Source organism: Symphalangus syndactylus, chromosome 1 (genome assembly GCF_028878055.3).
Source record: "Symphalangus syndactylus isolate Jambi chromosome 1, NHGRI_mSymSyn1-v2.1_pri, whole genome shotgun sequence".
NCBI classification, from domain to species: Eukaryota; Metazoa; Chordata; class Mammalia; order Primates; family Hylobatidae; genus Symphalangus; species Symphalangus syndactylus.
In genome coordinates this window covers 142394301-142420860 of record NC_072423.2, presented here as the reverse complement: position 1 = coordinate 142420860, position 26560 = coordinate 142394301, and the positions used below count along the sequence as shown (strand labels likewise).

General features: G+C 40.4%; 1 protein-coding gene, 1 long non-coding RNA gene and 1 other non-coding gene across 13 annotated transcripts in view; 2 read left to right on the top strand and 1 right to left on the bottom strand.

The window, feature by feature from the left end:
• The window catches only part of PSD3 (pleckstrin and Sec7 domain containing 3), a 555378-nt gene that overhangs the window by 429612 nt on the left and 99206 nt on the right, over positions 1 to 26560 (bottom strand). The gene's annotated exons all lie outside the window — the stretch shown is intronic.
• Positions 10824 to 15090, top strand: LOC129486578 (uncharacterized). Its single transcript, XR_008659022.2, has 4 exons — positions 10824 to 10914; positions 13695 to 13928; positions 14701 to 14874; positions 15018 to 15090. It is a non-coding gene; the product is annotated as an uncharacterized lncRNA (long non-coding RNA).
• Positions 15420 to 15575, top strand: LOC129461529 (small nucleolar RNA SNORA62/SNORA6 family). Its single transcript, XR_008650583.1, has one exon. It is a non-coding gene; the product is annotated as a small nucleolar RNA SNORA62/SNORA6 family (small nucleolar RNA).

Sequence of the window (26560 nt, the reverse complement as noted above, 5' to 3'; positions counted from 1 at the left end):
CCAGCTACTCTTGACTTCTTTATGGAGAGGCCTTCCTTGATCTCCAAAGCTGCTGGAATGTCCGGAGTGGCTCTGAACTGCCTAATTTTCCCCAGAGAGGCACAAAAGACTCCTGTGTCTACCACTGCTCTCAACTCGCTCAAAGCCAGAGGCCTCCATTTTACATCCAAGCCACCCTTTTACTTATTTTGAAACTCAAAGGAAGTATATTATAAACACGGTGACATAGATTTGTTCACAGGGCTGTATTTCAGGAACTACAATTATTTGTGTGGCTTTCAGGTCAGACTTTTTGCTTTTACAGCTCTAAAATGTTATTTGTTTAAACCCCAGCCCTACAGTATTTAACACAAACTATTTGCGTGACCAACTTATTCTTCACTGAATCTCAGCACATAAAAAGGTTCATTCATGTTAAAAAGCTATTTTTAAATGCAGCTAACTCATTGCTTACAATATGCTAACAATTAAGCATTATACTTTACTGGAATTTTTACAGTTTAAAATTATATTTCTCCCATCTCATTTCCTCCCCCACCAATTCTGCCATACCAAATATCAACATTATTTTAAACTTTGCTGTTTTCTATGACAATAACCTCATTCACTGGTCATTCAGAAATAATGTCCTTCTGAAGATGCTGGCAACTGACTTTCACACTCAGTTATACAAGTCAGGTTTTGGCTACCTAAAGATGTATGAGCACATCATGCCAAGGCCCAAGAGAAGTTTCTCCAGCTGAAATCAAAGGAGCAGGTTGTGCCCTTGAGGAACCAGCATCCCCCCTATTGAGCCATTCACAGGCTGTGCTGGTAAGGCCTTGTTCTCTCACCCCATTACCCCGCTCAGCAGCAGTGACAGTGACAGCAAGCATCACACATGCTAGTGAGAAAGCACGCATGCCCAGTTGCCACGATGACCATTTACTACTCAAGTAGAGCACAAGGTTTAAACAATGCTCTCAAAAATTACAGCCTAGAGTTACTGAAAAAACTGAGACCCCACAGATAGACTTGAAGCTGCAAAATGCAGTAAGGGGTGTACATAAAAAGTGTCCAATCCAACAAGCTGTAGGTCAAGCTTGCAAGATTCTGGAGATGGATGGCAAGTGAAAACATGTGAAGCCAACAGGCCCACTCTTGATTTTGACACGAGGATATTTTCACACCCATGAGATGGATCTGAAGCTTAATACAGAATTGTAATGCGAAAAGCAACACATGAACAAAATAAATGGACACATAACAGCAGCGTAAATGCCAGGCCTGAGTTAAGCTCCTGGTAATATGACACCTGGGGTTTGGGGTTTTCCGTGCCCATTTCCTCCAGTGAGTTTAAGGCACATTACTAAAATGATCTCATTAATCCTCACAACACCTGATGAGGGGAGTAGGCAACAAATACTTTAATCTCCCATAAAAGATGGAAAAAACAAATCACCAATGTGCTGTATAACTTTTCCCAGGATTACGGCTGGCACTAAGATGGATTTCTTAATTAGGCAGCTGTACACCACATACATTCCAGGTGGACTGCCATTCCACTTCTCAAAGAGTTTTCACACCTATACTAGGCTGTCAAACAGAGTCATTTTTAAGGCCAGCTGCGGTGGCTCGGGCCTGTAATTGCAGCACTTTGGGAGGCCGAGGCGGGCAAATCACTTGAGGTCAGGAGTTCAAGACCAGCCTGGCCAAGATTGCGAAATCCCCATCTCTACTAAAAATACAAAAATTAGCTGGGCATGGTGGTGCATGCCTGTAATCCCAGCTACTCTCAGGGCTGAGGTAGGAGAATTACTTGAACCTGGGAGGTAGAGGTTGCGGTGAGCCGAGATTGCACCATTGCACTCCAGCCTGGGCAACAGAGAGAGCCTGTCTTAAAAAACAACAACAACAAAAAAAAAACACACAAATAGAGTCATTTTTAAAAATACTTCCCTAGACCTCCTGGCTTCCAGTTATGCCCTACAACTGTTCTTCTCAAACAGGGGACTCCTCAGATCCCCAGGGTTATAAACCAGTGTGCCCCAGGAGAACACAACGTTTCTGGACCAACGGGCACATCTTCTTGGGGCTCAGTTTGAATAGATGGTCATTTAAAATCTGATTTTGATATTTAAAAATATTTTTTAAATGAAATGCAAAATTGGCATAAAATTTTCAAATTAGTCTTAAATGATACCCTAAAACATACTGCTTTAGGCCGGGAGCGGTGGCTCACGCTTGTAATCCCAGCACTTTGGGAGGCCGAGGCGGGCGGATCATGAGGTCAGGAGATCGAGACCACGGTGAAACCCCGTCTCTACTAAAAACATAAAAAAATTAGCCGGGCATGGTGGCGGGCGCCTGTAGTCCCAGCTACTGGGAGAGGCTGAGGCAGGAGAATGGCGTGAACCCGGGAGGCGGAGCTTGCAGCGAGCCGAGATCGCGTCACTGCATTCCAGCCTGGGCGACAGAGCGAGACTCCGTCTCAAAAAAAAAAAAATGCTGCTTTAGGGCACACTCACAAGCAGAGCTTGGGTAGGGGGAGAAGGGATGTTAGGTGCACTTTGCTATTAGGTATACTTCAGGGAAAACATGTCCAAAAACAGAACAAAGCAACTTAAGAGGAAAAACAATTCCAATCTGCTTGCCTGGTGCAAACCATTCCAGGCAGACAGGAATATATCTTGCCATAAAAGCTTTTACTTGGCTTTCTTTTCACGTGGGTTGTAAGACCTATCAGCGTGGAATCCCACTTAGGATTTTCTTTTTTTTTTTGAGACAGAGTTTCACTCTCGTTGCCTAGGCTGGAGTGCAACGGCGTGATCTTGGCTCACAGCAACCTCTGCCTCCCAGGTTCAAGCGATTCTCCCACTTCAGCCTCCCGAATAGCTGGGATTACAGGCGTGCACCACGATGCCCGGCTAATTTTGTATTTTTTGTAGAGACGGGGTTTCTCCATGCTGGTCAGGATGGTCTCAAACTCCTGACCTAAGGTGATCCGCTCCCAAAGTTCTGGGATTACAGGCGTGAGCCACCGCGCCCGGCCAGGATTTTCTATAAAAAAATCTTAAGATTACTAGTAGTAAAATGCTATTTCCATATTAAACCTGAAAACATCAAAGCTACCTATTGACTCACTTAACTATTTTAAGAAAGCCCAGCAGATACCAGATTTGCCCTGCTGAAGGCCTTTATGAGCCGGTACACAAAACATCTTAGAACCTTTGACCATCAGGGCAGGGTTCTCTTTACTATTTCAACCAGAAAATTAGAAAACCAAGGAAAGGCAAATGACCTCAGATGTTGGTAGGAGGAATTCCTTTATATTTACTAAAAATATCTACTAGCTGCCAAAAGAGTCACATGATAAAGTTGGTAACCAGAAATGGAGGCATGTAAAACGTACGCACGGGTTATCAGGAAAATCAGCTGATGGCAGATAGAGGCTTCTCCCAACACGGACATTTTCCAAGCGCTCAGAATTAGAATTAGGTATCAAGGGCCCATTCACATATTCCTGGGAACTGCGAAGAGAGTTGCTTCCAATATCCAAGTTCCACAAAAGGCTAGCAAAAGATCTAAATCTAAACCACTGAAACCAAACTGGTAACTACTTTGAGGAACTCACTGAGCACTCTGACCACAGGAGACATTCATTTTAAGCTCCTCACGGTGGCTCCAGATTTATAAACAGAAATTTATGTCCACATTTCTATAGTTCCTGAAATTGTCAGAGAAGGAAATTCTGCACACGCACACAAAACTGTGCACCACTTCAGGGCAGCCACCGGCCTCAGTTAAGAACACCTTATGTTTCTACCCAACAACTGAGATTCTCCAACTCAGAAAATCTCCCCGCAAGTCCAATTCTGACTTATCAAGATTCTCTGATACTGAGGCAAAGTTTACAAGCAGACCATAAACTTTACAAGAAGACTTTAAACTTTATTTTAAAAGCAGAATGCGTATATCTAAATCAATTGTCCTTGTTCAAATGGTCACCTTAGAAAACCACACACGTTATTTCAAGGAATCCTGAGCAAATCATTTGGAATTCCTATTCTGAAAGTACCCTCGAAGCCAGTTTTCACATCACACAATGCAGGCTTCTTTATAGACATCTCAAGACTAAAGAAAAACTATTTCCCAGCTGGCTGTCACCTAGCTTGCAGAGCACACTTTAAAATGTTGTGGCCTGGGCCGAGCACGGTGGCTCACACCTGTAATCCCAGCACTTTGGGAGACTGAGGCAGGCAGATCACGAGGTCAGGAGTTTGAGACCAGCCTGACCAACATGGTGAAACCCCAGCTCTACTAAAAATACAAAAAATTAGCTGGGCATGGTGGTGGCACGCTTGTAATCCCAGCTACTCAGGAGGCTGAGGCAGAAGAATCACTTGAACCGGGGAGGTGGAGGTTGCAGTGAGCAGAGATCGCGCCACTGCACTGCAGCCTGGGTGACAGAGCAAGACTCTGTCTCAAAAAAAAAAAAAAAAAAAATCCACCCACAAAAATATAAAGGCCCAACACCACTGGGGATATGTTTTCAAAATGCAGTGGGGGATATGAAGACAATTCCAAAGAAACAAGATTTAGCAGCATGTGTTGAGTTATTATAACATCACAGAAATAAGTATATAGCCTTCCAAAGTGTCTACTATGAAAAGGAAAATATTCTTTTAAATATTTAAATTACAACATAAAATATATTAACTTAATAAACATTTCTTGAGGGGAAGGAGGTAATATTCAGCAATGCCTTCCAGAATGGCTTACCTTACTGGAATCTGATAACAGCTGTAAAGTGCGAAGCAGTCACATCATAACCATACATTCTCTTAAAAATCCCTCTTCCACAAATATTTGTTGACTGTTCAAGTGTCCTACAAAGCACATTGTCTTAATTCAAACCTGAAAATAAGACATCTAAATTTGGATGCAACAGCAGCCAGCAATAAAATGACTATAATATTATCTTCATGTTCAATTGCATAGAAATCCACAGTACACTATAAATTTGTGTTAATAACCAGAAAATTTCTGGGTGACAGGGGACTCTGTAATGATAGACAATGTATGCATATTTTAGTCCTTGTTAAAAAAATTATGTTATACCAACAACTTTTTATTAGTGGCCATTTCTAAAGAGAGGTCACTATACCTTCTTTGTTTAGCAAAATAATTTAAGACTACATTAATGAAATGCCCTTGATCTTTTGAAAGTTCATCTTTAGGTAAATTCAATATTCAAATTATTATATGGGATGTCTTATAACTATTGCCTTGGCTATCTTACTCCACAGACCTGAATTCCTGTAAACATACCTGTAAGTTAAAGTAAACCCAAGGATCTTTCAAAGTCCAAAAATTCTAGTCACGAGGAGCAAATATTCAGGAGGAAATGATAGTTCCATCATTATGCGTCTGTAGACACAACAGATACATAGTCTCCATACAAATATTAAAAAAAAAAAATCTCCCCAGAAGGGATTTTTTAAAACAGTGTGCAAAATACCTATAGCTTTAAGAATTTTAAAAGTTTATGTACATTCCTGCTTGCACAGTAAAATTAATAAATACTATCTAGTTTTTTGAAGAAAGAAAGAAACGCTAGGTAAAAAGAAAAACAAGAAACAACCTCGGCCGGGAGCGGTGGCTCACGCCTGTAATCCCAGCACTTTCGGAGGCCGAGGCGGGCGGATCACGAGGTCAGGAGATCGAGACTACCCTGGCTAACACGGTGAAACCCCGTCTCTACTAAAAACACAAAAAATTAGCCGGGTGTGGTGGCCGGCACCTGTAGTCCCAGCTACTCAGGAGGCTGAGGCAGGAGAATGGCATGAACCCAGAAGGCGGAGCTTGCAGTGAGCCGAGATCGCACCACTGCACTCCAGCCTGGGCGACAGAGCGAGACTCTGTCTCAAAAAAAAAAAAAAAAAAAGAAAAAGAAAAGAAAACAAACAACCTCATTTCCCCCAATATATCTCATCAACGGCAAACCAACATTCCTTATTTTCTTTTATTTGCAATTTGATGAATTCCCTAAAGGTCTGGAAAAACTTCAGCATTTCTAATTAGACTGTAATTTTTCTACCGGACAATCAGACATAGTTTTACCTTTACACAACTTCCCATGTCCTACATGCCAATATCCTGGCATGCTCCCCATCCACCTTCCTTCTCTTAACAGCACCTGTTTTGAAAAGGTGAAAACATTTCATCTTTCCTAGAATAGTCCTCTGAAACTCATTCAGTTAAAGATGAGATGCCTGGACGCGGTGGCTCATGCCTATAATCCCAGCACTTTGGGAGGCCGAGGTGGGAGGAACATATGAGGTTAGGACTTTGAGACCAGTCTGACCAACATGGTGAAAACTTGTCTCTACTAAAAAATACAGAAATAAGCTGGGCAGGGCGGTGTGCACCTGTAGTCCCAACTACTTGGGAGGCTGAGACAGGAGAATCACTAGAACCCAGGAGGCGGAGGTTACAGTGAGCCGAGATCACGCCACTGCACTCCACCCTAAGCAATAGAGTGAGACTCTGTCTCAAAAAACAAAAAAGACAAAAAATTCCTAACTGCCACATAAATAGCAATTATCCACCCCAGGGAATGCATTCCTTAATGAGACCATGCAGACCTCACATGTGCTTAGGCAGGAATGGATAAACCCCAGAATCCTAGGCCACAAGTTTAAAACAGTCAAATGAGGACCTTCCTATGTAGATTACAAGTTAAAAACAAAATGGACTCAAGTCAGTTTAGGTAGAAAAGGTGTGTGTTTACTGGCAAGGTTTGGGGAAGCTCCCTGTCTCTGGGAGGGCTGGACACCCAGGCTCAGGCGGGAACAAGCAGGGCAAAGCTCAGCCAAGGTCCTGCCACACCACAGGTTGCCCGAGTCACTGCAGTCACTGCAGCCACCACGGCCTCCCCTCAGTGGACAGTCCCCTCCCATGCGCCTGGGCTCTGGACCCTGAACACTGTCATGAGGACAATGTCCCATCAACTGGCCTAGCTGGCCCCAAGAGTCTTCACAAACAGAACCACTCTCCTGAGAAAATACCAGAATGGGTGGGGTCGATTGTGCTCAGATCACAGGCCCAATCTGATGCGCAGAGGTGGGAGAGGGAGGCTGCAGCCCCCTGGCTTCAGCATAAGGAGTTTGAGTCCTGCCTCGCATGTGCCTTTGAGTCCCTCAAAAAGGAAGGGGACCTGGCACAAAAAAAGATAATTCTGCCACGGAGGCATGTGGAAAATAGGATTCAGAGGGTCCCTTCCAGTTCCAAAATACTATAAAGAGGCCAGGTGCAGTGCCTCACACCTGTAATCTCAGCACTTTGGCAGGCCAAGGCAGGTGGATCACTTGAGGTCAGGAGTTCAAGATCGACCTGGCCAACACAGTGAAAGCCTGCCTCTACTAAAAATATAAAAATTAGCTGGGCATGGTGGCAGGTGTCTATAATCCCAGCTACTCAGGAGGCTGAGGTAGGAGAATCACTTGAGCCTGGGAGGCAGAGGTTGCACTGAGCCGAGATCACGCCACCACACACCAGCCTGGGAAACAGAGCAAGACTCTGCCTCAAAAAAAAAAATAAAAATAAAAATAACAATGAGAACACATGGACACAGGAAGGGGAACATCACACTCCGGGGACTGTTGTGGGGTGGGGGGAAGGGGGAGGGATAGCATTAGGAGATATACCTAATGCTAAATGACGAGTTAATGGGTGCAGCACAACAACATGGCACATGGATACGTACGTAACAAATCTGCACACTGTGCACATGTACCCTAAAACTTGAAGTACAATAAAAAAAATAAATAAAAATAAATAAAATACTATAAAGAGTCAAATGAAGAGTTAATGCCTATCATCCTAAACAGAAAAGAAAGGTATGAATCTTACTAATTCAAATAATAAGGAATGAATAGCCTATTTCCTCAATCTATTTTCATAGAGTATGATCTGATGAAAGCTATTCATTAAAACAAACCAAATAGAGTGTCTCTCTGTCAATTAGGTTCCTACTTTATTTACATACTTCTAGATCCATTTGTCTAATTTCGGCTTGTGAAAAGCAAATGGAATTGATTTTCCGCAATGATACTAAATACAATGCTGTTATATGTTCAGAACAGATAACAGGAGGGGAGGAGGGAGTCTGTAAGAGACTGCCAGGTGCAGGAGTAACAAACACACAGATGTGATCAAAGAGCAGCAGTTATCACAGGGTCAGATTTTGACTCAACATAGCTAATTCTTCGGAACATCTGAAGGAATCCAATCCCGGAACAAGTTTCACAACAAAGCAGTACCTCCACCAACGGAGGCTGCCACTGCTAGGAAGAGAGCAATGGGCTGAATGTGTTCCCCTCAAATTCATATATTAAAACCCTAATCCCAGTATGATGGTATCTGGAGGTAGGGTCTTTATAAGGTAATTAGGTCATAAGGGTGGAGCCCTCATGAATGGGATCAGTGCCTTCATAAGAATAGGCCAGAAAACTAGGTAGCTCTGTTTACACCATGTAAGGACACATGTAAACCAGAAAAAGGACATTCACCAAAGATTCTAATCTCAAATTTCCAGCCTCCAGGACTGTGAGACATACATGTTTGTTGTTTAAGCCACGCTGTGTATGATAATTTGCTACAGCAGCTTGAACTAAGACACACAGCATGGAAAGCATCACTGGGCAAGTGGGTAGGCTGGCTGGGCCACCCTTCTAAGGTCCTGTCCAACCAGATTTCTAAAAAAATGATTTTCTAGAGTCTGCAACAAATAAAAGCTGAAATCAACAAGACAAAACTTTGAATTTGGACAAAAATAATAGACCCAATATAGGATAATGTAGACCTGAGTTTTAGGGGTTTATTCGATGGACTACATCACACAATCTGCGATTCCACTGTAAGGGCAGTGTCCATCACCCAAACTGCTCGGATCATCTGGGGGTTCTGAGTTCATCTCCGGGTTTCCCATTTTAAAAAGAACACTGACACGTGAAAGTATTGAGACAAGGGTGACAATGATGCAGAGGCATCCGAAAAACCCCTCAAGATGGGGATGATGACATAAGAAAAGAAAAGAGATCCAGATTTGTCTGCTTAGGCTGCTGTAACAAGACAGCAGACTGAGTGGTTTAAGCAACAGACATTTTTCTCAAAGTTCTGAAGGCTGGAAGTCCAAGAGCATGGTGCCATCTGGGTTGAATTCTGGTGGTGGCCCTCTTACTGGCTTGGAGACAGCCACCTTCTTGCTCTTGTCCTCAGATAGTCTTTCCTGTGTGTATACACTCTGGTGTCTCTTCCTCTTCTTGGAAGAACACCAGTCCTATTGGATTAGGGGCCCACCCTTATGACTCCTTTTAACCTTAACTACCTCCTCAAATGTCCTACCTCCAAATACAGTCAGCACACTATGGATTAGGACTTGAAGAGGTGAATTTTAGGGAGATACAAGTCAGTTCATAACAGGACTCAATCCTAAATATATGAAAGGCCATATCTGAAAAGAATACCAACTGGATCTTTATTGCTCTAGATGGCAGAATTAGACATGAAGTGGGAGTATTAGAGTTGGACTAGATGAAGTTTAAGCTTCTTTCATTCTGCTGTTATTATTAAACTATAGAATATGAGTTACTAAGGGCTTACTATGAACCAAACTTTGTGCTGATCAAATCTTTCTGTCCATTCTGAGGTCGATACTACTATTATGACCATTTATTGTTCTTTACAAAAGGAGGCCTGCTCTTGCACAGTAGCACATCACTGTTAAGTAGCAGAAGGACAGGATCCCAGACCATCAAACACCAAAGCCACCCAATCTAGCTTTTAACCATTGAGTAGCCTACAATACAAATGAGAAAATAACTCCATTTACCAATAGAAAACCACACAGAAGAAAACTAAAATACTAATAACCATACCACTATCATTTATTTTTCTATGTACCAGTTGTCTCCACAGATTGTCAGAGTTAATCTTCACTTCAAGCCAAGGTAGGCATTATTATGCCTATGTTACAGATAAAGAAAAAGGCTCAAAAAGCCTTCCTCAAACTCAGACAGTGACTAAAAACATGTGGGGAACAGGATTCAAACCAACCTCTGAGTTATTTCAAATGCAAATCTTTTATGTCAATTACAATGCACTCCAACTAGGCTCTGACTTGGCTCAGGCCCTGGGATCTGATAGACTTCAAAATCCTCTGAAGCTGACCACATTTCCCAGGGAGGGCCACATATAACCCAGACACTGCCTTTAAGAGAGAAAAAGATGCAAGGAGAGCAAATTCTATGAAATGAAATCAGGCTTTCCACTACCAAATCCTGTGCCATTCGGAAAGAACTTAGGGAGCCCCACTACGCGCTAGTCCCAGGGAACACACAGAGCAACGAGCAAAAGGAAACCCTACTCCCCTGGACCCTACATTCTAGTGGAGGGAGACTGAAGGAACCAACCTCCAATATAACATATCACGTCAAAAAAAAAACAAAAAAAAACAAACAAACGAGAGTGAAGGGGCAGAGGAACAGGGGTGGAAGGTTGAGTGCTGTTTCACATTCAATGATCAGGCTAGGCTTGGGTTTAAACTGCTGCAAAGGAGCGCAGAAGACCTGCTAGCTATACATCCAGCAGGTCCTGCAGTCTTGACTACAGCCTGGTATTTCCTTGCTTGTCACTGGAGGAAAGGGTGGACCGCAGTGCTAATTACAAACAGGTCAAAGGGAAAGAAAAATACAAACTCTTTTTCCTTGACCAGAAGGAAGCAGTTACCATGTACTGTTGCCATGGCATTGGAGAAATAGAAAAAGCAACATTCTAAGTACCAGAGTACGAAGAGAAACACAACAGTAAGGAGAGGACAAGAGGCTGGCAGAGGTTTCACTCCCTGCAGTGCTGAGGCCTGCTGGGTGGCAGGTGGGAAGCAAAGCTTTCAAAAGGGACAAGGGTTAGAAGCATGGGGAACAGGAAAAGCTCAGAGCTATCAAGGAAAAGGTCTCTGCCTAGTCCCCCCGTTTTCTACATCCCGAATATATCAGGGTACTTAATAAAATAGTTGCAGAAAAATCAAAATAAAAGAACACGAAGTTTCTGAAATGCACAGAATATTTCTAGATAAACATTTTCTGAAAATTTTTTTTTCTTGCCAATATGTACCATAGGCTTCAGCCAGCTAACTTACTACTAATGTGATTATGTATGGCTCAGGAGCAGAAGGCTATAATTGGTGGGATGGAAGGAATATGCTAAAAGTCACGCAGAAGAGGGTTTGTAGCCGATTTCTGCCATTTACAACTATGGAACTATAGATAAGTCACTTGGCTTACCCAATCCCATGTTCTTTATCTATAAGATTAAAATAGAAAGAGTAAAAGAGATAACAAGTATAAAGGTTGACTTATGATAATAAATTAATAAACATTCATTCCTTTCCTGAAACAGTTCCAGTATCTTTTGCTCTAATACCATCAACGTTGGGAAGGTTCATTCCACTGTTAGATAACTGATTTTATAAAATTTTAAAAATTGCACATATAGTCAAAATCCTTCTTAAGGCATGAACAGGCAATTCACAAAGGAAGAAATACTAACTGCAAATAAACATACGGAAAATGTCTCAATCTTAACTCATAATAAAAAAAATACACATTGGACAAGAGTTTTAAAAATAATATTATGTAATATCATTGGTTATTGAGAAATAGGCACCCTGTCATACCCTGATGGTCAACCTACTTTTATCATTCTTCTAGAGAGACAGAAAATACAAATCAATGCCTTAAAAATGTATATTCCCTTCCATCCACCATTTACTCTTCTAAGAAATTTCCAAAGAAAATAATAAATGGATGTTCTTGACAGCATTGTAATGAAAAACTGGAAGGAACAAAAGTCCCACCATTCACATAAACTGTAATATCACCATAAAATGTAAAATATAGTCATTAAAATGCTTATATTAGAAAGACATTTGCACTGCATATGAGAATTCAAAATCTAATTTCTTTATTTTACAGAGAGCTCATAAAAATCATTAAAAATAAAACTGTAATAAACCATGAAGACAGTTTACAAAAAAAGAAATACAAATGCCCAATAAAGATACACTGTATAACCTTATTATTAAATAAATTACAGTGAAATACTATTTTTCACCAATTGAAAATTGTAGCATCTGTGATACCCAGGACTAGAAAGGTACAGTGACACAGGCACTTTCATACCTTTGTGGTAGGAGTATATGTGGACAATACTAATGTTTACCAATACCAAGCCCTCCTCCATCTCTGACCCCCTTGAAGCTGGGCATATGTAGTTAGCAGTAGTAAAGTTCCAAAACGGTTCAAATCACAGATTTCACTTACTACATGACACAAGAACTATTTAGCCTCATTATGTCTTAATGTCTTCAAACATAAGACAGGGATAATAACAATAATCTACCTCATAGGGCTATTTTGAGAATTCAAGCATAGTGCATGGCACACAGTATTACTAATAATAATAGAAATCACTGATCTTACTATGTAGCAGGCACTGTTCTATGCATTTACCCATAGTAGCTGATTTTATCACTCAATAAACAGTACCATTAGTATGAGAATATTGCCGCATTGCTTGTAATTGCAAATATCTGAAAACAATCAAATTGTCCATCAGTAGTGAAGGGGACAGTTAAACCAAAGCATACAAAGGACATATATGTGGGTGTTATAGAGAATGAAGTAGTTCTGTACATGCTGATAGAGAAAGATTTTTAAAAAAATAGAGAAAGACTATTGTTTGACTTTGTTTTTTAAGTCTAGCTGTATGTGTGTGGTTAAGAAATGGTGGGTGGATCATTTGAGGTCAGGAGTTGGAGACCAGGCTGGCCAACATGGTGAAACCCCATTTCTACTAAAAATACAAAAATTAGCCAGGTGTCTTGGTACATGCCTGTAATCCCAGCTACTTGGGAGGCTGAGGCAGGAGAATCGCTTGAACACAGAAGGCAGAGGTTGCAGTGAGCTGAGACTGTACCACTGCACCCTAGCCTGGGCAACAGAGCAACACCTTATCTCAAAAAAAAAAAAAAAAAAAAATTGGGTTCTTGAGCCAGACTATCTGAGCTCATTTCCTACTAGCTGTATGGCTTTGGGAATTATCTTAAACACTTAGCCTCAGTATCCTCATCTGTAAAACAAGATTAATAATAGCAACTACTTCTGATGGCTTTTGTGGGGATTAAAGGAGCTAACAGATAAAACAGTCCCCCTGGCATATAGTCAGCAGCCAACTAATGTTATTTGCTTTATTACTAATCATTTTAACATGTCACATGGACTGAGAGATAATGGGCCTTTTTATTTTCTTTATACTTATCTGTATTTAAAAAGATAGAGAGATTTGTCTTTTGAAAATACAAAATTGTATTCTGATATGAGAGATGTACAGAACATGTCATATGAGAAATGTTAGTAAAAAACAGTATATACAGCCCAAAGTCATTTTTATTAAAATATATTTAATGTTATGTAAGTGTACATTAAAAATTTAGACATGCACTAAAATATTACCAGTGGTCTCTCTGGGAGATGGATTATAAATTATTTATATTTTCTTCTTTTTACTTATCCCTATTTTCTGATTTTCCTAAAATGAACAGACATTACTTATGCAATAAGATTTTAACTGTCATAATTTATTTCCAACCATAGAAGCCACAAAGGAAGAGGTCAAACTGAGAGGCTTCCAATGATGTAACCAGAGATGGACTTTTGAGCAAAAACAAGTAAACAATACATGATTTACTGAGAACCCATATGTTCGATATCATGACGCTAGCAAGGAAAACAGCAATTGATCATCAGTACCTAAGGCTGCCATTCTCCATTGGGCCAGACTCCCACCTGACTTTAGGGAGGGATTGGAAAGCCAGAATCTGGCCCCAGGTAAATGCAATAGGAGCCAAAGCAGGTAACACAGCTCAGAGCTGAAGTTTGCTGAAAAGTCCAGATGGCACTGCCAGCAAGCCTAAAAGCAACACTGCACGTCCACACACTGGGTTTCAACACTTTTTTCACAGCAGCAAATCCATAACGGACTCTGAGTGAACTGGGAAAGAATAACTAAAACGTTCAAAATACTTTCACAAAATCAGTTTGCATTATGACTTCTCTTACAATGTCCAGCTCTGAGTAAGCAAGGAAGGTCACAGGATTTGGTTCAGATTTGCAAGTAGAAAGGGAAACGTGAGGTTACACTCAGGAAATCCTTTTGCTAAGATTCAAAAAATCTGAAAATTAACAAACACTAAAACATGCACATTTCAATTTGCCCCTTCTCTCCTTAACATCTCTCCATAACCTGAGACGGCCACATCTACGGTTGGACAGGACTAGAGGCAATAAACACAGACACAGTAACCTCGAGATGGGGTTTACAGTGCAGGAATGAGGAGGAGCCAGTAGCAGGTATAGAATGTTCCCACACCTCAACCACTGCCAGGCTCCACAGCTCACTGATGCACCGGACACTGCTTCAGAGCACTGCTTCATTGGTACCACTTCTGAGAAGCAGCAAAGCAGACATACTTCTTTCTTTATCATCTTCTCTATCTCTCAATCCCTCTCAATGACAATGACTCATTCTCTCTTTCAACCTCTCTCCCTTCCTCTCTCCTACCCTCTACCCTCATTCCCACCCCCTTATCACTACACTAAGGCCAGCAAGAGGCCACAAGCACAGAAGAGCTTCCAGGCAGCAGCGAAGCAGTTCAGTCTCAAAGAAAGCCAGACAGGAGTCCAAATGCCTATGTTCCTTCTGGAGTTCACCATACGACCTCACTAAAATCCCTTCACCACTGTGGGCTTATTTTCTCATCTGGAGGACGAATGGGTAAGAAGAGATTTCTGAGGTCTTTTTCCTCCTTTAAAATTCTGTGATTTCACAATAACTGAATACAGTCACTAAACAGGAAACCACCAGGACACTGGGGGGCGTCCAGCACATAGCCATCTTTGTTGTATTTTTCATTGCAGGCTTCCAAAGTGTCTACTGCCAAGAAGTACATCCAACTAGACCCTCGGCCCATGTTTTAATTTTTACACACTGTAATTAAAAGCAGAATGACTTGCTTTTACTTTGGATTATGTAATTTCTTTCTATTCATAATGAGCAGCTCTTACGTGACGCCAAGTGAGTTTTCTCTTAGGCAGCACATTCTTACTCAACCAGAGAACTGTTGGCATTTGCATTAACACAATCAATAGTATCTTTCATTCCAAAACCAGAAATTGCTGTTTTGATATAGTCTGCCCAACAGTTCTTCCAAGGAAAATATTTTTATTATTTTACTACTAATATCTCATTACAGCTTATACATGAGTGAAGCATTTATTTTTATATTAAATAAACCATGCTCTTTAAAATAAAAAAGAATATATTCTTCTTGTTAGAGCTTGGAGTTGAGGCCACTGACTGGCCAATGTGAACTCACAAGTGTAGATAGGATGCTATGCAAGGGGCAAGTTTTTCACTAACACCGTAAGATTCTCTGGGCCAACGAGGGGAGTTTAATACAAATTCTTGCTACAACTAAAAGAAAGAAAAGAAGAAATAAAAGAATGTACTCTCCTACTGTAAAATCTACTTAAGCAAAAGTAGGTTATCAGGTCTTTATTGCAGAAAGTGGTTTTCATTTCTTCTCTGCTGTGGAAACAAACCTCCAAATCATTGAAAGGTGGAACAGTATCCTTCTACAGAAATCAGATTTAATCTTGATAGAATTAAATAAGAATCACTCATTATACACTGATCTATGTTTTAACAGATATTATGGAAAACTCAAAGGTGTAACAGGTTCTCTGCCCTGCAAAGAGTTTACCATCTCATATGGAAATCAAATGTACACACATGATAAATGCTACTTAAAGACCTACTGCCTGCCAAACACCGTGGAAGGCACGAGGGACGTGAGTGAGACTCCACCTCTGCCAAAAAGTTCCTCACAAGCTGGTGGGAAAGCCAGACCTGAGTAACCCAGACACTGCTAACCTCCCAGGACCACCTCCGCTACACTTAGAGTGGGAAGTCCAGGGGCTTTCCTAAGAATGTGGTGGCTTCCAGGGTAGACAGACAGGGAAGGAGATGGAGGTAGCTTATCTTATGGTCACCTCTTGTCATTTCTCATCTCCTGGAGGTATTCTCTCTCTGTCAGGTGAAAGTAGCACCTAGTTGGGTTGGTTGGTTCATTGGATGGTTGGTTGGTTGGTTGGTTGGTTGGTTGGGTTTTATCAGTCTGACAATCTTTATCTTTTAATTGGTACATTTAGAACATACACATTTAATATAATTACAAATTAATTAGGGTTTACATCTACCATCTTATTTGTGCTATTCATCTCATCTATTTTATCTTTCCTTTCTTGCCTCCTTTTGATTTAGTTTTGTTTTTATTTTTCCCTCTCTCCCTCCACACACGCACAAGTTTAGATGCTATACACTGCTTTTAGGCTTTCATTATCCTAGAAATTACAATAAATATATCCAACTGATCAAAGTGTAAAGTTAATCAGTTATTTGACCCTTCTGCCTGATCTTAGAACACGTGAATACTATTCACACCCTTCACTATCCCCACTCCTAATTCAGAACACTGAGTGCTTCAGCCCCACTGAACCTCTTTCAGTTCCCTGAACTCTTTTCACAGCTTCTGATCGCTGGTCTTCGCACTTGGCTACTCCTCCTAACTGGAATACCACCCTCTTCTCCTCACACCCTCTTCCCAACCTGGCTAAATCTTTTACACCTCTCAGGTCCTAGTTTCAGAGAGTTCTTTGCACCTGGCTCCCCTGTCCCTGCCCCCTCCCCAGTGAGATTCCCTTTGTTATGCCTGTCTTTCCTCCTAGACATTAAGCTAAAATGGTCAATGACTGCTGGGCACCTAGGCTGTAACATATAAGGGTCCACCTGGATACTGCCAGCCCTCGGCACCACATAATGGATACTCAATAAATATTTGTTGAATGAACAGATGAATGAAATATAGTGGTTTCAAGACATAGAAATCAGGAAAGAAGCAAGAAAAGTCACAGGTTACCCCCCCCGCCCCCACACACACACACAAAGTCCACTCATTATTGAAGCAGAAAGACCACTATGGTGATTTAAAGAGTGCAGGCTCCAGTGCTAGACTAAATGAATTGAAGTTCAGATTCTATCACTTACTAGCGGGTGACCTTGGATAAAGTACTTAACGTCCCTGTGTCTTTGGAAAATAGAGATAACCATAAAACAAACTCATCAGGTTGTTATAAAGAACAAGTAAGCTAGCACTTTAAAAGTATTTAGAATACTTCCTGTTAAGATTCTGTATATACAGGCAAACTCTGGAGATTGCGTGGGTTCAATAGTAGACTACAACAATACAACGAATATCACAATAAAGCAAACATCACAATAAAGTGAATCACTCCAGTGATTCACAGTGAATATAAAAGTTGACACTATACTGCAGTCTATTAGCTGTGGAAGAGCATTATGTCTAAAAAGAAAACAATGTCAATGTACACATATTAAAAAATACTTTATTGCTAAAAAAAACCTGACAATCATCTGAGGCTTCAGTAAGTTATAATCTTTTTGCTGATGAAAGGTCTTGCCTCGGCCGGGCGCGGTGGCTCACGCTTGTAATCCCAGCACTTTGGGAGGCCGAGGCAGGCGGATCACGAGGTCAGGAGATCGAGACCACGGTGAAACCCCGTCTCTACTAAAAAAAAAAATACAAAAAAATTAGCCGGGCGTGGTGGCGGGCACCTGTAGTCCCAGCTACTCGGAGAGGCTGAGGCAGGAGAATGGCGTGAACCCAGGAGGCGGAGCTTGCAAGTGAGCCGAGATCGCGCCACTGCACTCCAGCCTGGGCGACAGAGCGAGACTCCATCTCAAAAAAAAAAAAAAAAAAAAGAAAGGTCTTGCCTCAATATTGATGGCTGCTGACTGATCAGGGTGGTAGCTGCCGAAGGCTGGGGTGGCTGTGGCAATTTAAAAAGTAAGACAAAAATGAAGTTTGTCACATCGATGGTCTCTTAAGACAAAAGATTTCTCTGTAGCATACAATGTTGTTTGACAGCATCTTACCCACAGTAGGGCTTCTTTCAAAACTGAAGTCAATCCTCTCAAACCCTACCACTACTTTATCGACTAAGTTTATGGAATATTCTAAATCCTTTGTTGTCATCTGAACAATGTTCACAGCATCTTCACCAGGAGTAAATCCCATCTCAAGAAACCACTTTCTTTGTTCATTCATAAGAAGCTACTCCTCATCCATGAATGTTGCATCATGGAATTGTAGTAATTCAGTCGTATCATCAGGATCAATTTCTAATTCTAGTTCTCTTGTTATTTCTATCAAATATGTAGCTACTTTCTCCACTGCAGTCTTGAACTCACTCCTAAAGTTATCCATGAGGGTTGGAATCAACTTCTTCTAAACTCCTGTTCATGTTAGTATTTTGACGTCCTCCAATGAATCACAAATGTTCTTAATGGCATCTAGAATGGTGAATTCTTTTCAAAAGGCTTTCAATTGACTTTGCCCACATCCATCAGATAAATTACTACCTACAGCAGCTACAGACTTATGAAATATATTTCTGAAATAATAAGACTTAAAAGTCAAAATTACTCCTTGATCCATAGGTTGCAGAATGAATGCTGTGTTAACAGGCATGAAAACAACATCCATCTCTTTGTAGATTTCCATCAGCGCTCTTGGGTGACTAGGTGCATTGTTGAAGAGCAGTGATATTTTGAAATAAATATTCTTCTAAGCAGTAGGCCTCAACAGTTGGCTTAAAATATTCAGTAAACCATGCTGCTAATAGATGTCCTGTCATACAGGCTTCGTAGTTACATTTATCGAGCACAAGTAGAGTAGATCTAGCAAAATTCTGAAGGGCCCTAGGATTTTTAGAATGGTAAATGAGCAATGGCTTCAACTTCAAGTCCCCAGCTGCATTAGCCCCTAACAAGAGTCAGCCTGTCTTTCGAAGCTTTGAAGCCAGGCATTGACTTCTCTGTAGCTACAGAAGTTCCAGACAGCACCTTCTCCCAATAGAAGGCTACATTGAAACTATGATGTTTAGCATAGCCTCATTCATCAATGGTCTTAGCTAGATCTTCTGAATAACTTGATGCAGCTTCTACATCAGCAATTGCTGCTGCACCTTTATGTTATAAAGACGACCTCTTTCCTTAAACCTTATGAACCAATGTCTGCTAGCTTCCAAGTTTTCTTCAGCAGCTTCCTTACCTCTACCTCTCTCGGCCTTCACAGAATTGGAAGCTTGCTCTGAATTAGGTTTTGTTTTAAGTGAATGTTGTAGCGATTTGATCTTCCATTCAGATGACTCAAATTTGCTCCATATTAGCAATAAGGCTTCTGCTTTCTTATCTTTCACGCATTCACTGAAGAAGCACTTTGAATTTCCTTCAATAACTTTTCCTTTATATTCACAACTTGGCTAACTGTTGGTACAAGACACCTAGCTTTTGGCTTGGCTTCAACATGCCCTTCTCACTAAGCTTAATCATTTATTTGATTTCAAGTGAAAAACATGCAACTGTTCCTTCCACGTGAACACTCAGAGGCCATTATAGAGTTATGAATTGGATTAATTTCACATTGTTGTGTCTCAGGGAATAGTGGGACAGGGGAAGGACCAGTCATGGAGCAGTCAAAACATACGACATTTATTAAGTTCTCCATCTTACATGGACAGAGTTCTTGGTGTCCCAAAGCAATTACAAGAGTAACATCAAAAATCACTGACTGGTGCAGTGACTCATGCCTGTAATCCTACCATTTCGGGAGGCCGAGGCAAGAGGATTGCTTGAGTCCAGGAGCTGGAGACTAGCCAGGGCAACATACCCAGACTCTGTCTCTACAAAAAAAAAAATGTTTTGTTTTTTTTTTTTTTTGAGACGGAGTCTCGCTCTGTTGCCCAGGCTGGAGTGCAGCGGCGCGACCTCAGCTCACTGCAAGCTCCGCCTCCCGGGTTCACGCCATTCTCCTGCCTCAGCCTCCCGAATAGCTGGGACTACAGGAGCCTGAAAAAAAAAAATGTTTTCACTAGCTGGATATGGTGGCATGCACTGTAGTCCCAGCTACTAAGGAGGCTGAGACAGGAGATCATCTGAGCCCAGGAGTTCAAGGTTGCAGTGAAATATGATTGTGTTACCATACGCCAGCCTGGGTGACAAAGCGAGACACTATCTCATTATTTAAAAAAAAAAAAAAAAAAACCACTGATCACAGATCATAACAATAGATGTAATAATAATAATGAGAAAGTTTAAAATATTGCAAGAATTACAAAAAGGTGACAGAGAGATACAAAGTGAGCTCAGGGGGAAAATGATGCTGAAAGACTTGCTCAACACAGAGTTGCCACAAATCTTCAATTAAAAAAAAATAATAATAATATCTGCAAAGCACAATAAAACAAGCTATGCCTATATGTTTACAATAGAGCTGACTCTCTAGTTGTTAAACCACATAACTGAACTACACAATTCTCAACAGATCCTTACTTGAAGCCCAGGTATTGATACATTAAAATGATCCTAACATAATGTCTTTACATTATGGTACAAATTTATAGCCCATGAAGACAACATCACTGCATTAAAATATTTGAAAACAATCAACCAGAATTATTTTAAAAAGTTAAACAGTATTAAGTGCATGCATTAAAAATACCAAAAAAATGGGGCAGTAATACATTTTTTAAAGAATGCTCTCAAAAAATGTTATCAAAGAAACCATTTGAGCATTTGACGTAACAACTACCAGTTTTTAAAACGAGGCCATAATATAATTTTGTGAATTTTGTAGTTTTACCGAATTGTATTATAATTCCTTAATTGTAGCTATAAAAAGTGTTGAGGTTTTTAAATTTTTTCACATTTGAAATTATTCAATAATAAAATTAAATATTAATTATTATCCCATAAGACAGACAAAAAAGATCATACTCCTGCCAACCTGACTGTGGGGTAGTACAGCAAAGCTCCAAGGCAAAGACCTTGGAGGCTGTGAAGGCAGCCAACACTTCAAAGTTTCCCCTCATAGATCCACCAACTTAACCAGCTCAATGTCACCAGGAAATGGTCCTAACCCTGACCCATCACGCTTCACTTTTTTTTTTTGGTGGTGAGGGTACAGAGTCTCACTCTGTTGCCCAGGCTGGAGTATGGTAGTGTCATCTTGGATCACTGCAACCTCTGCCCTCCAGGTTCAAGCGATTCTCATGTCTCAGTCTCCCGAGTAGCTGGGATTGCAGGTGCCCGCCACCACACCCAGCTAATTTTTATATTTTTAGAAGAGATGAGGTTTCGCCATGTTGGCCAGGCTGGTCTCGAACTCCTGACCTAAAATGATCTGCCCGCCTTGACCTCCCAAAGTGCTGGGATTACAGGCATGAGTCACCGCACCCAGTCATCCTTCACTTTTATAGAGTGGAAGGCTGCCCTGTCTTTACCTGGTTCTGGAACTGAAACACTATAGCTCCTATAAAATTGTGAGCCTTTGGAGTCTCATTAAAATGAACAAACATAAGCACAGAGGTCTGCATATAGAATATCTGGGGCCCTAAATTCCATAATACTTAAGAATACAATCGCTGTCCTATTGTGTTTCTTGCTTATTTATCCTAATAGGAAGGCATCAGGAATTCCCTAGTTAAGAGATTATATAAAATATATTTTGAATGAAAGCTGCAATAAAGCTACAAACTATGATTTGGGGCCTTTGCTTAAGTCTGAGATACTTGGGGACTTTATCATGAAACATTAGTTTACTTGACTTTTGTCATGAGTAATTGCCTCAACTTGAATAGAAATATGAGCTTTTTCAGTTAAACACACTAAAAATAGCATTTTCTTCTGGGCTTTGACTACTAAAAGCAGACATTTAAATGAAGTTAATGGCACTTATCAGAAAAAAATCATTTTTCAAGTTGTAATGAGATCTTTTCTTTCTAAATATTAAAATATTGGAATGATGTATTTTATTTTCCTAGAAGCCAATTAAATATTCCCTATTTAGTTTGGACATTCATGGATACTTTTTTTAATGGATACTTTCTAACTCTAAATTAATAGTATTATATTACAATTACATTTTATTATCAAAGTTTGCTGTCAATATTCTACCTCACTTTGTTACTCAAAGTTCTATTTAAAGACCAAGATTACAGTTGTATCTAAAATTCCTAGGTCACAAAATGTAGGGTAGCACAGCAGTAGAACCTTAAAATACACATTGGATAATGATGTAACAAAACCTCATTAACTTAGATTAATTGTGCAGGGTCAAAATGAATTTAGGAGTTTTATCTTAAAAAGAAAATAATTTTGATGCTTTCACATACAGAGAATAACTGAAATTGGGTTAACAGTAGAGGTCTCTGGAGAAGCTGCATTCATGAATAGATATAAATGACTGTAATTAGAATTTCAGTTATCAAGTTTTCAAAGGCACACAAATTATTTTCACCCCTTGGTGTTAAGTTTTTTACTTGTTTTTGTTTGTATTTTTATTTTGTCTTTACTGTCAAATTCTGGGTACCTCATATGAATTGCAGTGTGTTTCCGATTTAATTCCCAGAACACGCTTGCAAGGTTGCTATTATTACCCCATTTTGTATCAGAAAAATACACTCAAGGATCAGAGAATTCAGTAAGGTCTCTGTGGCTTTTTCTGCTTCACTACACATTCTCATGAAGTCCATAAGCTCTTTCTTGAGATAAAATGGTCTCAGCAAAAAAAAAAAAAAAAAAAAAAAAAAAAGTTCAATGTTTGAAAAAAAAATCTCTCAAGCATTTTATTAATGGTGCTGTATTTCTTTATCCAGTTAGCAGATATATTACTATGGCTGTTTTTCAAGAGTTAGACACTTCACTTATCGCTGAATGCCCCTAAAGGATTCTTTAAACCCAGCGGGCTAATGTATCCATTTGCAAACTGGGTACAAAAGACAGTACTCCATTAAGAGAAGACCAAGATGAGGCAGAACAAAGACCCAGCAGCGGGCAGATGAGGAACTTGTTCCCATGCCTAATCCATGAGGACTTGAGGAAAATCAACTCACTTTTCCGGACCTCACACATCGTGGGCCTACTTTAACCCATTTATGCCTAGTGTTCCATTACTGGAACTCTAAGCTTGTGGGAGTTATGTACATCCTACTGCTCAAGGTCATCGCCAAGGTCTGATTTTTTTACAAAAAAAATTTGCAACCTCCGGCACAAATGGGTTAATGGTGCTGTCACAGGGAGGCAAACAACATACTATGCATAATAGTGCTCTGCAAACTATACCTAATAATTTGGTAAAACATTTTCACTCCACACTTTTATTTTTAAAAGATATACAACACTCGTGGTATTATTTATTATGTTTTAGAAGAAAAATTTTTGATGTTTAGCTTAAATTTTAAAACTGCCAGGAAATAAATGAGATTTATTTTACAGAAATTTCTTTCCTTTTTTTTTTTTTTTATATAATTTTTTGAGACGGAGTCTCGCACTTCCGCCCAGGCTGGAGTGCAGTGGCGCGATCTTGGCTCACTGCAAGCTCCGCCTTCTGGGCTCATGCCACTCTCCTGCCTCAGCCTTCCGAGTAGCTGAAACTACAGGCACCCGCCACCACGCCTGGCTAATTTTTTGTATTTTTAGCACAGATGGGGTTTCACCGTGATAGCCAGGGTGGTCTCGATCTCCTGACCTCATGATCCACCTGCCTCGGCCTCCCAAAAATCTCTGCCTGTAATCCCAGTACTTTGAAAGGACAAGGCAGAGGATCATTTGAAGCCAGGAGTTCAAGACCACCCTGGGCAACACAGCGAAACCCCATCTCTACGGAAAATTTTTAAAAGTCAGCCAGGTGTGGTGGCACGTGCTATAGTCCTAGCTACATGGGAGGCTGAGGTAAGAGAATCACTTGAGCCCAAGAAGCAGCAGTGAGCTGTGACTGCATCACTGCACTTCAGCCTGTGCAACAGAGCAAGATTGTGTCTCAAAAAAAAAAAAAAGAAAAAGAAAGAAAAAATAATAAATCCGTTTTTGCAAAATGTGCTGCAATTACATAAGCTAAATCTGAGTGTACACACAAAATACAAAACAAGGGCCTAGGCTTTAGGTTGCTCATTCTTTCAACAAATATTTACATAGCCAAGCACCATGCTAGCAACTGGGGCAATAACACTGAACAAAACAAAGCCCTTAACTGCTAGATATATTTGAATCCCTTGCATTTAATAGTGCTTTGCACACAGTGGGCACCAATGAATGTTAGAAAACAAAAGTATATATATATATATACACATACATGAATAAGTTAGGTATATAAAGGTGACCAGAAAGCAGCCTGTCACTAGAAAAGCTGCTTGAATTGAATTCTGACTACATAAAACATGCGAGTCCTTTGCAAAGATTTGACTAAAAGTGTCCTGATAAATCTGGTCCACTAGAATCGTGTAGTAAAGGGAATGAAAGCAAAAGCATGAAAGCCCTATCCCCAAACTGCGAATAAGACACTCCTGCCTCTCTGTTATCTTGGAAATAAAATTGTAACAGATGAAAATGAGACAACCAAATCTCTAATTTAAAAAATAAATAAGCCCACAAGTGGAAAACCTGCTTTTCATCAATCAAGTAAATCAGGGAAGGCGGCACTTCTAGGCCACAGCCCTTGGGTCTACCACAGCACTTAGGAAATAGCTTTCCTAATTAGTCTAATCATCACTTCTGTTCTACATGGTTGTAGCTGACTAATTACCCAACTCAAAAATGCTCACCCAATCCCCATGCCAAGCTCCTCCAGAGCTCTAGTTCCAATCACACTACTTAAGCCATTATTCACAAGAACGTAAATGACACTATCACGTGTTTAAAAAGTGTTGATTTGAAGGCGTGGAAGAGAGTCCCCAAACTTTGAGGACTTTTTTACCTTAGAAAATTTTAAGGAACAGAAATATGCAAATAAGAGCAGAGAAAATAACTTTGCTTTCTGAAATTCTCTTAATCATTGTTTTACAAGTCTACAGCAATGAAAAAATGACACAGAATCAAAAGTGTGTGTTTGTCCTGGAATGTGAGCGCTTGCCATTTTGCCATGGGGGCTTCAAAGCTGACTGCATGCCAGGGCCGAGCCCACCATGTGACTGTCACTGTGTTCTAATAAACAGCAGCCTGCACGGTCGGGACTCCAGGTAAAGATAACTTGGGTTCTGTAGGCATTCTTTTTCAGATGGCCTCTATTCAATTCTTTCGGTTTTAAAATTCTCTTAGGAAGAAATAAAGAGCATGCCACAGATGACAAAGGCCATGGATGTAAAAACACAAGTTAGCAGGGCTGAGTCTCAGTAACCAGTGAGCACCTCCTATGCACTGGAGCTAGACACTGCGCAATGTTCTAGAAGCCATTTTTTGTTCTAGAACAATTTTTGAAGCGGTTTCATTTGCCCTATTACCTCAGGGTGTTGCTGAGTGACTGGACAGATTTCTTCTGCTTTCAGTCTTTTCATGGGTCCTTCAGAATGAGTTTTGGAAAGGAGAAAAACAAAAAGAGACCAGAAGGAACTGAGAAGCTCAAAGCATCAAAGGTGAAGAAATTTGGTATTTTGTTTTATTTTTAACAGCAGAAGAGCATCAAAGAAAAAACAACACAAATTTTAGTCAGGAAACAAAAATTATCCAAAATAGCAAGTATAGGTTAGATGATTTAATGAGAATACTAGGGATTAGAGAATGTCCCACCTCTATTAATAAATTATCTTGGGCAAATCTTCTTAGCTCTGAGGTCTGATGACATTTTCTATGCTCATGGAAACTTCTTCCTACATAACTTGCATCATCTTAAACAAATCTAAAAACCAACAACAATAAATATCCTAACAAATGGCACTGGTTTTTGTTCCTTTAAGCCGCCCCTCAAGAGCCACTCTGCAAGTAGGATTTGGATCAAATACCCACTTGATACATGTCCAACCAAGTGGCTATTGTAATGCCTCAGCACTGTGCTACAATCAATGGTGAAGAAAGATGAAATGCTGCCTTATCTTTGATCTAAGAAGCTTACAGTCTAGGTGGAAGGATGTGAGTAACACAAAGCAATATCCAACAAGAGTGCCACATCTCAATAAATGGCAACTCCAAGAATCCCCATTAATTGAGGCAGAAATCTATGTCATTCTTCCTTTCCTTACACCCCATCAATCATCAGGTTCTGTTGATCTACACAAAATGTGGCCCATTTATCTTTCCACTTGTCTGTATCACAGCTGCCACCATCCCTGTCCAAGAAACCTTCATCTCTCACCTACAAAAGCTCCCTGATTAATTCCTCTGCTTCCTTTCTTGCCCTCTTCAATCCATTCTTCACAGGGGATCCAGAGTGATCTTTTTAAAAGGCTAAACTTCTTAAACCTCTTCAATGACCTTCCATTTTCATTGGATAAAATCCAGGTACCCTCCTTTAGCCGTAAGGCCCTGCATGATCTGGCCCCAGCTTATCTTT